Source organism: Cryptomeria japonica, unplaced genomic scaffold, assembly GCF_030272615.1.
Source record: "Cryptomeria japonica unplaced genomic scaffold, Sugi_1.0 HiC_scaffold_126, whole genome shotgun sequence".
In the NCBI taxonomy this organism is placed as follows: Eukaryota; Viridiplantae; Streptophyta; class Pinopsida; order Cupressales; family Cupressaceae; genus Cryptomeria; species Cryptomeria japonica.
The window spans coordinates 62,501-77,500 of record NW_026728948.1 but is presented as its reverse complement, the minus strand read 5'-3'; the positions used below and the strand labels follow the sequence as shown (position 1 = coordinate 77,500).

General features: G+C 59.8%; 1 non-coding gene across 1 annotated transcript; it reads right to left on the bottom strand.

The window, feature by feature from the left end:
- Nucleotides 1–3,156: 3,156 nt before the first annotated feature.
- LOC131865896 (5S ribosomal RNA) lies at nt 3,157–3,275 on the bottom strand. The gene has a single exon (XR_009364533.1). It is a non-coding gene; the product is annotated as a 5S ribosomal RNA (ribosomal RNA).
- Between the last annotated feature and the right edge of the window lie 11,725 nt (nt 3,276–15,000).

Here is a 15,000-nt window from a genome sequence, read left to right as displayed (position 1 = left end):
GCCCACCACGGTGCGCAACGCCGGTGGGCACCCGGGAGTGCTTCGAAGTGTGCTCCAAGGTGCTGCGTGCACGTTGTCGGAGCCCGGTTTGCCCCGGGTGCGCACCTCGCGTGCACCTTCGTCGGGGTGGGCACCTTGGCTGGGTTTGCCCCGGCTGCGCTCCGAAGCGGGGTTATTGGAGCGCCGCCTCTTTTTTTGTCGGAGCGTTTGGTGGGGTTTCTCGCATTGGCTCTTCCGAGGCCCGGTTGCCACCCTGGCGCGCACGAAGTCGGAAGTAGGGTTAATTGCCCGGGTGCGCACCTTTGCCAGGGTGGGCACCTTACCTGGGCTGCGCACCAGGGCGGGCTCAAGATGGCACGCGCGTTCCGTTTTTTTCACTATCTTTCAAAACGGAAATTTTAAAATCTCCTTTTTTTTTTGCCTTTTCTGGAAATTAGTGAAGGCAGCGCATCAAAGGTGCGCACCTCGCTGCCCACCTTGGTGTGCTCTGAGGTGCGCACCCGGGAGCGCTACGAAGTGTGCTCCAAGGTGCGGCGTGCACGTTGTCGGAGCCCGGTTTGCCCCGGGTGCGCACCTCGCCTGCACCTTGGCCGGGGTGGGCACCTTGGCTGGGTTTGCCCAGGGTGCGCTCCGAAGCGGGGTTACTGGAGCGCCCCCTCTTTTTTTGTCAGAGCGTTTGGTGGGGTTTCTCGCATTGGCTCTTCCCAGGCCCGGTTGTTGGGTGCGCTCCCACCCTGGCGCGCGCGAAGTTGGAAGTTGGGTTAATTGCCCGGGCGCGCACCTTCGCCAGGGTGGGCACCTTGGTGCGCACACCTTGGCTGGGCTGCGCACCAGGGCGGGCTCAAGATGGCACCAGCATTCCCTTTTTCTCACTATCTTTCAAAACGGAAATTTTAAAATCTCGTTTTTTTTTTGCCTTTTATGGAAATTAGTGAAGGCATCGCATCAAAGGTGCGCACCTCGCTGCCCACCTTGGTGTGCTCCAAGGTGCCCACCACGGTGCGCAACGCCGGTGCGAACCCGGGAGCGCCCCGATGTGTGCTCCAAGGTGCGGCGTGCACGAAGTCGGACCCCGGTTTGCCCCGGGTGCGCACCTCGCGTGCACCTTGGTGCGCACACCTTGGCTGGGTTGCGCGGCCTGGTGGGCACCATGGTGCGCACCAAGGAGCGCTCCGAAGTGTGCTCCAAGGTGCGGCGTGCACGAAGTCGGAGCCCGGTTTGCCCCGGGTACGCACCTCGCGTGCACCTTCGCCGGGGTGGGCACCTCGGCTGGGTTGCGCGCCCTGGTGCGCACCAAGGAGCGCTCCGAAGTGTGCTCCAAGGTGCGGCGTGCACGAAGTCGGAGCCCGGTTTGCCCCGGGTGCGCACCTTCGCCGCGGTGCGCACCATGGCGTGCACGAAGTCGGAGCCCGGTTTGCCCCGGGTGCGCACCTCGCGTGCACCTTCGGCGGGGTTGCGCGCCCTGGTGGGCACCATGGTGCGCACCAAGGAGCGCTCCGAAGTGTGCTCCAAGGTGCGGCGTGCACGAAGTCGGAGCCCGGTTTGCCCCGGGTGCGCACCTCGCGTGCACCTTCGGCGGGGTTGCGCGCCCTGGTGGGCACCATGGTGCGCACCAAGGAGCGCTCCGAAGTGTGCTCCAAGGTGCGGCGTGCACGAAGTCGGAGCCCGGTTTGCCCCGGGTGCGCACCTCGCGTGCACCTTCGCCGCGGTGGGCACCATGGCGTGCACGAAGTCGGAGCCCGGTTTGCCCCGGGTGCGCACCTCGCGTGCACCTTCGCCGGGGTGGGCACCTCGGCTGGGTTGCGCGCCCTGGTGCGCACCAAGGAGCGCTCCGAAGTGTGCTCCAAGGTGCGGCGTGCACGAAGTCGGAGCCCGGTTTGCCCCGGGTGCGCACCTCGCGTGCACCTTCGCCAGGGTGGGCACCTCGGTGCGCACACCTTCTCAATGTTTTCTTGCCTTTTCTGGAAATTGGTGAAGGCAGCGCATCAAAGGTGCGCACCTCGGTGTGCTCCGAGGTGCGAACCCGAGAGCGCTCCGAGGTGCCCACGAAGTCGAAAGTCGGGTTAATTGCATTGTTTTCCCCGGGTGCGCTCCGAGGTGCGCAACATCGGCGCGCACCAAGGAGGGCTCCGAAGTGTGCTCCAAGGTGCGCACGATGGCGTGCACCTCTGGTGCGCACGATTCGGAGCTCGGTTTGACCGGGGTGCGCACACCTTGGCTGGGTTGCGCACCTTTTGTGCGCTCCAAGGTGCGCACGAAGTCGGAGCTCGGTTTGCCCCGGGTGCGCACCTTCGCCAGGGTGCGCACCTTGATGCGCACGCCTTGGCTGGGCTGCGCACCTTGGTGGGCGCCATGGTGCGCACCTTTCGTGCGCTCCAAGGTGCGCACGAAGTCGGAGCTCGGTTTGCCCCGGGTGCGCACCTTGGTGGGCGCCATGGTGCACTCCGAGGTGCCCAAGATTGGTGCGCACCAAGGAGCGCTCCGAAGTGCGCTCCAAGGTGCGCGCGAAGTCGAAAGTTGGGTTAATTGTCCGGTTTGCCTCGGGTGCGCACCTTGCGTGCACCTTCGCCAGGGTGGGCGCCTTGGTGCGCACACCTTGGCTGGGCTGCGCACACCTTGGCACCCGCGTTTCCTTCATTTTAAATTTTTTTTTTTTACAATCTCTCAAGTGGGAAATTCTATAATCTCAACTTTTTTTGCCTTTTCAGGAAACTTTTGAATGGAGCGCATCATTGGTGCGCTCCGAAGTGTGCTCCAAAGCTCTCTCCAGCTGCGTGCACCTGCCCCGGCCGCGCACCCGGCCCCGCCCAGCTTCGCTCACCTGTCCCGGGCGTCTGGTGCGGAACCTTAGAGTAAGAAACATCACCGTGCACCTTGGCCAACGTGCGCGACTCGACCGAGCGCGCACTGGCCGAGGTGCACACCGATTTCACCTGGGTGCGCGCGCAGCACCTCGGGCGCACCGGGGTGCGCGCACAACGCCCGGGTTGCACCGTGGCCTGTGTGCTCGGGGCGCCTCGGGTGCGCGCTCGGTGTCGCCCCCGCGCGCGCGGTAGTGCGGGCAGCGCACCCCGGCCCGGCCCGGCCCCGACGAGAACGCAAACGGGCAAAAGGTTTATTCAAATAGCATTGCGACGCCCGGCGAAAAACTAAAAAAGGGTGCAACACCGGGACTTCCCGGGAGGTCACCCATCCCAGTACTACTCCGGCCCAAGCGCGCTTAACTGCGGAGTTCTGATGGGATCCGGTGCACTAACGCTGGTATGATCGCACCCGTTATGAGCTTGTCGCAGTGTGTACTTAGCAAACCGCGACCCACGTGCGAATCCACCCCGGCCACCCACCCCCGTCGAGGTGCACACCCTCCCTCGCGAAGTGCGCCCCGTTCGCCAAGTGTGAGCCCTGCCCGGGTGCGCGCACCTTGCTAGGGCGTCGGGTGTGCACCCGGCCCGGCCTACGTGCGTGCACCTGGAGGGGGCGTCGTGTGCGTGCAGTGTCCCGTCTGCAACGCGGTGCCCACACACCACCTCGGGCGCAACGACCTGCGCTCACATGTGGGCCGAGTGCACCTTGGTGCATGTTCGGGGCACCTCGGGTGCACGCTCGATCTTGCCCCGGTGCACCAAGGCGCTCGGTTTGCCCCGGGTGCGCACTTGGTGCAAGGTGGGCACCCAAAATAGGGATCAAGCACCAAAACACAAGTTTCGGGATGCAAAATGGGACCCAAGGACCACAAATGCGTTCCAAGACCCATGATGGGTCCACGAGAACAAAAATGTGTTCCGAGACTTAATAAACAAATATTGGGTTTTAGGAGAAGAAACATGCTCTGATGCCCAAAACGAGAATCGACCCCGAAAAGGCCACAGGCCAAAAGTGGGATGCGAGACAAAAAAAAATGGGACCCGAGGACCAAAATTGGGTTCCCAGGTCGAAGACAGGGCAACCGGACAAGAAACGACCTCTAAGGCTCGAAATGAGTCCCGACGACTAAAACTTGACAAGAAGCACCCATCAGGCACCCAACTCGACACCCATGGGATGCCGACCCACCCGGGCTTCCACCTAGCACACCTTGGCACCCACCCACCCTCGCACCCAACCTCGCACCCAACTTAGCACCTTTGAACCCACATTGGCACTCACCCTGACCCTGGCACCTTGGAACCCACATTGGCACTCACCTTGACCCTGGCACCCACCTTTGCACTCACCTTGGGACCCACCCTGGCTCCCACCTCGGCACCCACCCAGACACCCACCTTGGTTCCTTGGCACCCACCTTGGATCCTTGGCACCCACCCCGACACCCACCTTGGCACGCAACTTGGCTACTTGCCACCCACCTTGGCTCCTTGACGCCCACCCCGACAACCACCCCGTGACCTACCCTGGCTAGGGTTGGTGCACACCCACCCTGGTGCCCACCTTGGCACCCACCCTATGACCCACCTTGGCACGCACCTTAGTACCCACCCCGTTACCCACCCTAGGACCCACCCCGTGACCCACCTTGGCCAGGGTGGGTGCACCCACCCTGGTGCCCACCTTGGCACCCACCCATCCTAGCACCCAGCCTGTGACCGGGCTTGGAACCCAACCTTGCACCCGCACCCGTCTTGGCCAGTGTGGGTGCGCACCCATCCTGGCACCCACGTTGTGACACACCCTTTAACCCACGCACCCTAGCACCCACGTTGGCACCCACCTTGGAACCCAACCTAGCAACTTGGCACCCACCCCGTGACCCACCTTGGCATCCACCATAGCAGTCGCCGACTTGGCACCCACCTCGGCACCCACCTTGACACTTGTGGACCCACCTTGCCACTCACCCTAGCATCGACCCATCCTAACACCCACCCTGGCACCTTTGCACCCTAGCACTCACCCATCCTAGCACCTAACCTGTGACCCACCTTGACACTCACCCTCGCACCCACCTTGGAACCCAACCTAGCACCCACCCACCCTGACACCAACCCTAGCACCTACCCACCCTTGCACCCACCCTGTGACCCATCTTGGCACCCACCCATCCTACCACTCAACCTATCACCCACCTTCTCACCCACCTTGGCATCCACCTTAGCACCCACCCACACTGGCACCTTGGCACCCACCTCGGGCAAGGTGGGTGCACACCCACCCTGGCACCCAATTTAGAACCCACCGAGCATGTTACCCACCTTGGCACCCACATTGCAGCCCACCCTAGTACCCACCCTATGACCCACATTGGCATCCACACCCTAGCACCCAGGCACCTCGACACCCGCCTTGACACCCACCCTAGCACTGAACCTGTGACCCACCTTGGAACTCACCCTAGAACCCACCCACCCTGTGAACCACCTTGGCATCCACCTTAGCACCCACCCACCTTGGCACCCACTCTAGCACTCACCCATCCTAACACCCAACTTGTTACCCACCTTGGCACCCGCCCTCGCGTCCACCTTGAAACCCACCCTAGCACCCACCCACGCAGGAGCCCACCTTGGCACCCAACCTAACACCCACGCATCCTGGCACCCAACTTGTGACCCACCTTGGAACCCACCCTAGTACCCACCTTTGAACCCACTATATCACCAACCCACCTTGGCACCCACCCTATGACCCTCTTTGGAATCCACCCTAGCACGCACCCACCCTGGCACCCACCATGGAGCGCACCCTAGCACCCACCCACCTCGGCACGCACCTCAACACCCACCTTGGTGTGCGCACTGCGCCAACCTCTCAAAGACCCTATGTGGTGCGCTCCAAAGTGTACACCTTTGGTGCGCTCCAAGGTGCGCACCTTTGGTGCACACCGAGGTGCACACCAAAGTGTGCACCGAGGTGAGCACCAAAGTGCACTCCAGGGTGCACACCAAGGCGTGCACCTTTGGTGCGGTCAATGCAAACGAATTCGGAAGTTGGGGTCGATGTCCTAATCGCTGCTGCAGACTACACGTATGAGAATCGGACAAATAGCTTTATATAGGGGAGGTGTTGCGTTTGATGGGTCGACTCCCCTGGTTGTGTGCACTGCACCAACTTCAAAGACCCTGTCTTGTTTAAGAAGTCAAAAGTTGGGGTGGATGTCCTAATCATTGCTGCAGTCTACGCATGTATGAGAATCAGACAAATAGCTTATATAGGGGAGGTGTTGCATTCGGTGGGTTGACTCCCCTGGTTGTGCGCACTGCGCCAACCTCAAAGACCCCGCATAGCAGAAGAAGTCGGAAGTCGGATTTTGGTGAGCACCAAGGCGTGCACCTTTGGTGCGGTCAACGCAGACGAATTCAGAAGTTGGGGTGGATGTCCTAATCGTTGTTGCAGGCTACACATGTATGAGAATCAGACAAATAGCTTATATAGGGGAGGTGTTGGGTTTGATGGGTCAACTCCCTTGGTTGTGCGCATTACGCCAACCTCAAAGACCTTGTTTTCGTTAAGAAGTCAAAAGTTGGGGTCAATGTCCTAATGGCTCCTGCAGGCTACACATGTATGAGAATCGGACAAATAGCTTATATAGGGGAGGTGTTGGGTTTGATGGGTCGACTCCCCTGGTTGTGCGCATTACGTCAACCTCAAAGACCTTGTTTTCGTTAAGAAGTCAAAAGTTGGGGTCGATGTCCTAATTGCTCCTGTAGACTACACATGTATGAGAATCAGACAAATAGCTTATATAGGGGAGGTGTTGGGTTTGATGGGTTGACTCCCCTAGTTGTTCGCATTACACCAACCTCAAAGACCTTGTTTTCGTTTAGAAGCCGAAAGTTGGGGTCGATGTCCTAATTGCTCCTGCAGGCTACGCATGTATGAGAATCAGACAAATAGCTTATATAGGGGAGGTGTTGGGTTTGATGGGTCGACTCCCCTGGTTGTGCGCATTGCGCCAACCTCAAAGACCCTGCATTGCGGATGAAGTCGAAAGTCAGAGTTTGGTGTGCTACAAGGTGTGGTCGAAGGTGCTCACCTAGGTGTGCACCTTTGGAGCACAGGAAAAGTGCCCTCCAAAAGTGCGCACCTTTGGAGTGCACAAAAGTGCCCTCCAAAAGTGCGCACCTTTGGAGCGCAGAAAAGTGCCCTCCAAAAAGTGCCCTCCAAAAGTGCGCACCTTTGGAGCGCAGAAAAGTGCCCTCCAAAAAGTGCCCTCCAAAAGTGCGCACCTTTGGAGCGCAGAAAAGTGCCCTCCAAAAAGTGCCCTCCAAAAGTGCGCACCTTTGGAGCGCAGAAAAGTGCCCTCCAAAAGTGCGCACCTTTGGAGCGCAGAAAAGTGCCCTCCAAAAAGTGCCCTCCAAAAGTGCGCACCTTTGGAGCGCAGAAAAGTGCCCTCCAAAAAGTGCCCTCCAAAAGTGCGCACCTTTGGAGCGCAGAAAAGTGCCCTCCAAAAAGTGCCCTCCAAAAGTGCGCACCTTTGGAGCGCAGAAAAGTGCCCTCCAAAAAGTGCCCTCCAAAAGTGCGCACCTTTGGAGCGCAGAAAAGTGCCCTCCAAAAAGTGCCCTCCAAAAGTGCGCACCTTTGGAGCGCAGAAAAGTGCCCTCCAAAAGTGCGCACCTTTGGAGCGCACAAAAGTGCCCTCCAAAAGTGCGCACTTTTGGTGCGCACCAAGGCGCTGGTTCGGTCGTTGCAGGCGAGTTCGGAAGTTGGGGTCGATGTCCTGAGCGGAGGTGCAAACTACACAGGTGTCGGAATCGGACAAATAGCTTATATAGGGGAGGTGTATGCTTCGATGGGTCGACTCCCCAGGTTGAGCGCACCGCGCCAACCTCAAAGACCCTACGGTATGGATGAAGTCGGAAGTTGGGTCCGATGACCAATTCGATTAGTAGGTATGCTCATGAGGTCGGAATTTGGGTCCGATGACCTGCCATGTGCAGGAAGGCGAATGTTGACACTGTGCGTTGCAAGGTGCACACCAAGGCGCTGGTGCGGTCTTTTTAGTCGAGTTCGGAAGTTGGGGTCGATGTCCTGATCGGAGGTGCAAGCTACACAGGTGTGGGAATCGGACAAATAGCTTATATAGGGGAGGTGTATGCTTCGTTGGGTCGACTCCCCGGGTTGAGCGCACCGCGCCAACCTCAAAGACCCTACGGTATGGATGAAGTCGGAAGTTGGGTCCGATGACCGATTCGATATGTAGGCATACTCGCGAGGTCGGAATTTGGGTCCGATGACCTGCCACGTGCAGGAAGGCGAATGTTGGCACTGTGCGTTGCAAGGTGCGCACCAAGGCGCTGGTTCGGTCGTTGGAGGCGAGTTCGGAAGTTGGGGTCGATGTCTTGATCGGAGGTGCAAACTACACAGGTGTGGGAATCGGACAAATAGCTTATATAGGGGAGGTGTATGCTTCGTTGGGTCGACTCCCCGGGTTGAGCGCACCGCGCCAACCTCAAAGACCCTACGGTATGGATGAAGTCGGAAGTTGGGTCCGATGACCGATTCGATATGTAGGCATACTCGCGAGGTCGGAATTTGGGTCCGATGACCTGCCATGTGCAGGAAGGCGAATGTTGGGACTGTGCGTCGCAAGGTGCGCACCAAGGCGCTGGTGCCGTCGTTGCAGTCGAGTTCGGAAGTTGGGGTCGATGTCCTGGTCAGAGGTGCAAACTACACAGGTGTGGGAATCGGACAAATAGCTTATATAGGGGAGGTGTATGCTTCGATGGGTCGACTCCCTGGGTTGAGCGCACCGCGCCAACCTCAAAGACCCTACAGTATGGATGAAGTCGGAAGTTGGGTCCGATGACCGATTCGATACGTAGGCATATTGGCGAGGTCTGAATTTGTGTCCGATGACCTGCCATGCGCAGGAAGGCGGAATTTGGGTCCGATGACCGAGTTGATGGCGTGCCATGCGCAGAAAGGCGGAATTTGGGTCCGATGACCGAGTTGATGTTGATGGCCCGCCATGCACAGGAAGGCGGAATTTGGGTCCGATGACCGATTTGAAGGCGTGCCATACGCAAAAAGGCGGAGTTTGGGTCCGATGACCGAGTTGATATTGATGGCCCGCCATGCGCAGGAAGGCGGAATTTGGGTCCGATGACCTGACATACGCATGGAGTCCGACTCGGGGGCCGATGTTCGATTCGATGACTTGCATTGTGGGTAAAGTCGGAAGTTGTGGTCTTTGACCCGATTCGATGACCAGACTTCGGCTGCTTGAGAATCGGACAAATAACTTATATAGGGGAGGTAGTGTTCTCGAGCATCCTCCCCCCGTGCCCGTTTATGTCGATTGATGCTGGTGCTCGACTGGTTGGAGCGCTCGGATGCAAAAATCTTGCACCAGGATTTATCGATTGTGATGGACACGGCAAGTCTCCTGATTGCTATGCAGGAGCTCATCGTGAATCTCTATGCGGCCTTGGTATGGACTCGACCTGCGGAATGGTTCGGCAATGGTAGTCGCTCCAACACGTCCTTGCAATGGCCACAGAGGTGATTCGACTAGAGCTCCAGTCTAGCTTTTGGGTTGCTTGGCGGACTGGTATAGCCGCGATCGAGTTCCGGCCATGAACGTTTTAGATAGCTCTTGGGCTTTCTGGGACGGAAGTCGGAAGTTTGGGCTGTTGTCCGATTTGATGACCATTCTTCGGATGTGTGAGAATCGGACAAATAACTTATATAGGGGACTGTGTTGTCTCACGCAGCCCCCTCCGTGCCCCTCTATCTCGACCGATGTTGGTGCTTGAAAGGGTTGGGATCGCTCGGATTTATAAACGTGCACCACCATTTGTCGAGTGTGAGGGACGCGGCAGGTCTCCTAAATGCTATGCGGGCGCTCTCTGAGAATCTCTATCCGGCCTCGACACAGACTAGTCTTGCTGAATGGTTTGGCACTGGTAGTCGATCCAACACGTCGTTGTTGTGGCCGCCTAGGCGATTCGATTCGAGCCCCCGTCTAGCTTTTGGGTTGCTTGGCGGATTTTGCCCTATCCGCAAGTGAGCTCGGTCCCTAAACGTTCGAGAAACCCGATTGCTATGCGCCGACTCTCTTTCTTGCGAGCCTCCATCTAGCTTTTGGGTCTCTACGGAACGGAAGTCGGAATCTGGGACCGTTGTTTGATTCGACGAGGCAGACTACGGTTGTGCGAGAATCGGACAAATAACTTATATAGGGGAGGTGTTGACTGGAGCATTCTCCCCCGTGCCCCTCTAACTCGACCAATGCTGGCGCTCGAACGGTGGTAGCGCTCGGATTTTCATTGAGCGCCAGCATTGGTCGATTTAGAGGGGCATGCGAGATTCCCGAATGCTATGCGAGGGCTCTAACGGAAATGTCTATTGGTTTCGGTATGGATGCAATTGCGAGTGGTTCGGCAAAGGTAGTCGTTCCGATGCGTCCATGTCGTGGCCAAATCGATAATTCGATTTGAGCCCTCGTATAGCATTTGGGTCTCTCGATGTGATTCCGCATTCCAGTCCCTTTGGGCACTGCTTGAGCCGCATCCCAGGGGGTTCCCTTCCCAATAATCTGCCTCGCAACCCGATTGCTATGCGGTGAGGCTCCTCGGCCGCCTCGGAACTATCTGTGTATCAGACGCATCGCGGGATAAGGGGTTGGCAACGGTAGTCGCCCCAAGCGCGTCCGATGCTTGGACCATTCCGAGGCGGCCCTGAAGCCTCTTCCGTCTAGCCGTTGGGTCCTTCTCGCCGCATCCCTCGCCTCGCACCCCGATTGCTATGCGGTGAGGCTCCTCGGCCGCCTCGGAACTATCTGTGTATCGGACGCGTCGCGGGATAAGGGGTTGTCACTGGTAGTCGCCCCAAGCGCGTCCGATGCTTGGACCATTCCGAGGCGGCCCTGAAGCCTCTTCCGTCTAGCCGTTGGGTCCTTCTCGCCGCATCCCTCGCCTCGCACCCCGATTGCTATGCGGTGAGGCTCCTCGGCCGCCTCGGAACTATCTGTGTATCGGACGCGTCGCGGGATAAGGGGTTGTCATTGGTAGTCGCCCCAAGCGCGTCCGATGCTTGGACCATTCCGAGGCGGCCCTGAAGCCTCTTCCGTCTAGCCGTTGGGTCCTTCTCGCCGCATCCCTCGCCTCGCACCCCGATTGCTATGCGGTGAGGCTCCTCGGCCGCCTCGGAACTATCTGTGTATCGGACGCGTCGCGGGATAAGGGGTTGTCACTGGTAGTCGCCCCAAGCGCGTCCGATGCTTGGACCATTCCGAGGCGGCCCTGAAGCCTCTTCCGTCTAGCCGTTGGGTCCTTCTCGCCGCATCCCTCGCCTCGCACCCCGATTGCTATGCGGTGAGGCTCCTCGGCCGCCTCGGAACTATCTGTGTATCGGACGCGTCGCGGGATAAGGGGTTGTCACTGGTAGTCGCCCCAAGCGCGTTCGATGCTTGGACCATTCCGAGGCGGCCCTGAAGCCTCTTCCGTCTAGCCGTTGGGTCCTTCTCGCCGCATCCCTCGCCTCGCACCCCGATTGCTATGCGGTGAGGCTCCTCGGCCGCCTTGGAACTATCTGTGTATCGGACGCGTCGCGGGATAAGGGGTTGTCACTGGTAGTCGCCCCAAGCGCGTCCGATGCTTAGACCATTCCGAGGCGGACCCGAAGCCTCTTCCGTCTAGCCGTTGGGTCCTTCTCGCCGCATCCTTCGCCTCGCACCCCGATTGCTATGCGGTGAGGCTCCTCGGCCGCCTCGGAACTATCTGTGTATCGGACGCGTCGCGGGATAAGGGGTTGTCACTGGTAGTCGCCCCAAGCGCGTCCGATGCTTGGACCATTCCGAGGCGGACCCGAAGCCTCTTCCGTCTAGCCGTTGGGTCCTTCTCGCCGCATCCCTCGCCTCGCACCCCGATTGCTATGCGGTGAGGCTCCTCGGCCGCCTTGGAACTATCTGTGTATCGGACGCGTCGCGGGATAAGGGGTTGTCACTGGTAGTCGCCCCAAGCGCGTCCGATGCTTGGACCATTCCGAGGCGGACCCGAAGCCTCTTCCGTCTAGCCGTTGGGTCCTTCTCGCCGCATCCCTCGCCTCGCACCCCGATTGCTATGCGGTGAGGCTCCTCGGCCGCCTTGGAACTATCTGTGTATCGGACGCGTCGCGGGATAAGGGGTTGTCACTGGTAGTCGCCCCAAGCGCGTCCGATGCTTGGACCATTCCGAGGCGGACCCGAAGCCTCTTCCGTCTAGCCGTTGGGTCCTTCTCGCCGCATCCCTCGCCTCGCACCCCGATTGCTATGCGGTGAGGCTCCTCGGCCGCCTTGGAACTATCTGTGTATCGGACGCGTCGCGGGATAAGGGGTTGTCACTGGTAGTCGCCCCAAGCGCGTCCGATGCTTGGACCATTCCGAGGCGGCCCCGAAGCCTCTTCCGTGTAGCCGTTGGGTCCTTCTCGCCGCATCCCTCGCCTCGCACCCCGATTGCTATGCGGTGAGGCTCCTCGGCCGCCTTGGAACTATCTGTGTATCGGACGCGTCGCGGGATAAGGGGTTGTCACTGGTAGTCGCCCCAAGCGCGTCCGATGCTTGGACCATTCCGAGGCGGCCCCGAAGCCTCTTCCGTGTAGCCGTTGGGTCCTTCTCGCCGCATCCCTCGCCTCGCACCCCGATTGCTATGCGGTGAGGCTCCTCGGCCGCCTTGGAACTATCTGTGTATCGGACGCGTCGCGGGATAAGGGGTTGTCACTGGTAGTCGCCCCAAGCGCGTCTGATGCTTGGACCATTCCGAGGCGGACCTGAAGCCTCTTCCCTCTAGCCGTTGGGGCTTTCTCGCCGCATCCCTCGCCTCGCACCCTGATTGCTATGCTGTGAGGCTCCTCGGCCGCCTTGGAACTATCTGTGTATCGGACGCATCGCGGGATAAGGGGTTGGCAGTGGTAGTCGCCCCAAGCGCATCCGATGCTTGGACCATTCCGAGGCGGCCCTGCAGCCTCTTCCGTCTAGCCGTTGGGGCCATCTCGCCGCATCCCCCACCTCGCACCACGATTGCTATGCGGTGAGGCTCCTTGGCCGCCTCGGAACTATCTGTGTATCGGACGCATCGCGGGATAAGGGGTTGTCACTGGTAGTCGCCCCAAGCGCGTCCGATGCTTGGACTATTCCGAGGCGGCCCTGCAGCCTCTTCCGTCTAGCCGTTGGGGCCATCTCGCTGCATCCCCCACCTCCTCGGCCGCCTCGGAACTATCTGTGTATCGGACGCATCGCGGGATAAGGGGTTGGCAGTGGTAGTCGCCCCAAGCGCGTCCGATGCTTGGACTATTCCGAGGCAGCCCTGCAGCCTCTTCCGTCTAGCCTTTGGGGCCATCTCGCCGCATCCCTCGCCTCGCACCCCGATTGCTATGCGGTGAGGCTCCTCGGCCGCCTGGGAACTATCTTCGTATCGGACGCATCGCGGGATAAGGGGTTGTCACTGGTAGTCGCCCCAAGCGCGTCCGATGCTTGGACTATTCCGAGGCGGCCCTGTGGCCTCTTCCGTCTAGCCGTTGGGGCCATCTCGCCGCATCCCCCACCTCGCACCCCGATTGCTATGCGGTGAGGCTCTTCGGCCGCCTTGGAACTATCTTCGTATCGGACGCATTGCGGGATAAGGGGTTGTCACTGGTAGTGGCCCCAAGCGCGTCCGATGCTTGGACTATTCCGAGGCGGCCCTGCAGCCTCTTCCGTCTAGCCGTTGGGGCCATCTCGCCGCATCCCCCACCTCGCACCCCGATTGCTATGCGGTGAGGCTCCTCGGCCGCCTTGGAACTATCTTCGTATCGGACGCATCGCGGGATAAGGGGTTGTCACTGGTAGTCGCCCCAAGCGCGTCCGATGCTTGGACTATTCCGACGCGGCCCTGTGGCCTCTTCCGTCTAGCCGTTGGGGCCATCTCGCCGCATCCCCCACCTCGCACCCCGATTGCTATGCGGTGAGGCTCCTCGGCCGCCTTGGAACCATCTTCGTATCGGACGCATCGCGGGATAGGGGGCTGTCACTGGTAGTCGCCCCAAGCGTGTCCGATGCTTGGACCATTCCTAGGCGGCCCTGAAGCCTCTTCCGTCTAGCCGTTGGGGCCTTCCCGCCCCATCCCTCGCCTCGCACCCCCGATTGCTATGCGGTGAGGCTCCTCGGCCGCCTTGGAACCATCTGTGTATCGGACGCATCGCGGGATAAGGGGTTGGCACTGGCAGTCGCCCCAAGCGCGTCCGATGCTTGGACCATTCCGAGGTGGCCCTGAAGCCTCTTCCGTCTAGCCGTTGGGGCCTTCCCGCCCCATCCCTCGCCTCGCACCCCGATTGATATGCGGTGAGGCTCCTCGGCCGCCTTGGAACTATCTGTGTATCGGACGCATCGCGGGATAAGGGGTTGGCACTGGTAGTCGTCCCAATCGCATCCGATGCTTGGACCATTCCGAGGCGGCCCTGCAGCCTCTTCCGTTTAGCCGTCGGGGCCTTCCCGCCGCATCCCTCGCCTCGCATCCCGATTCCTATGCGGTGAGTCTTCTCGGCCGCCGCGGAACTATACCTGTTATTGCTACTGCATCCTTCGGCTGGTAACCTCCTCTGCCGCCTTGGAACGTTCTCTTTGTCGGACGCGTCGCGGGATAAGGGGTTGGCACTGGTAGTCGCCCCAAGCGCGCCCGATGCATAGACCGCTCCGAGTCGACCTTGCTTTCAGCCTCTCACATGCATAGACCTCTCTGAGTCGACCCTGCAGCCTCTCACGTTTAGCCTTTGGAATCTCGCCTCACAACATGATTGCTATCCTTGATGCATCCCTTGCCTCGAGCCCTGATTGCTTTCTTGGCTGCATCCCTCCTCTCCTCACAGCCCGGTTGTCATCACTGCTTCATCCGTCGCTTCATGCATTCTGGCTGCTGGGCCCTTCCCACCGCACACCTCGATTGCTATCTCTTCTGCATCACACACCCCGATTGCTATCTCTGCTACATCCCTCGGCTCTCACTTCTGCATCCTTCGCCTCACACCTCGATTGCTATCAATGCTGCATCCGTAACCTCACACCCCGATTGCTATGCGGGGAGGCTCCTTGGCCGCCTTGGAAATTTCTGT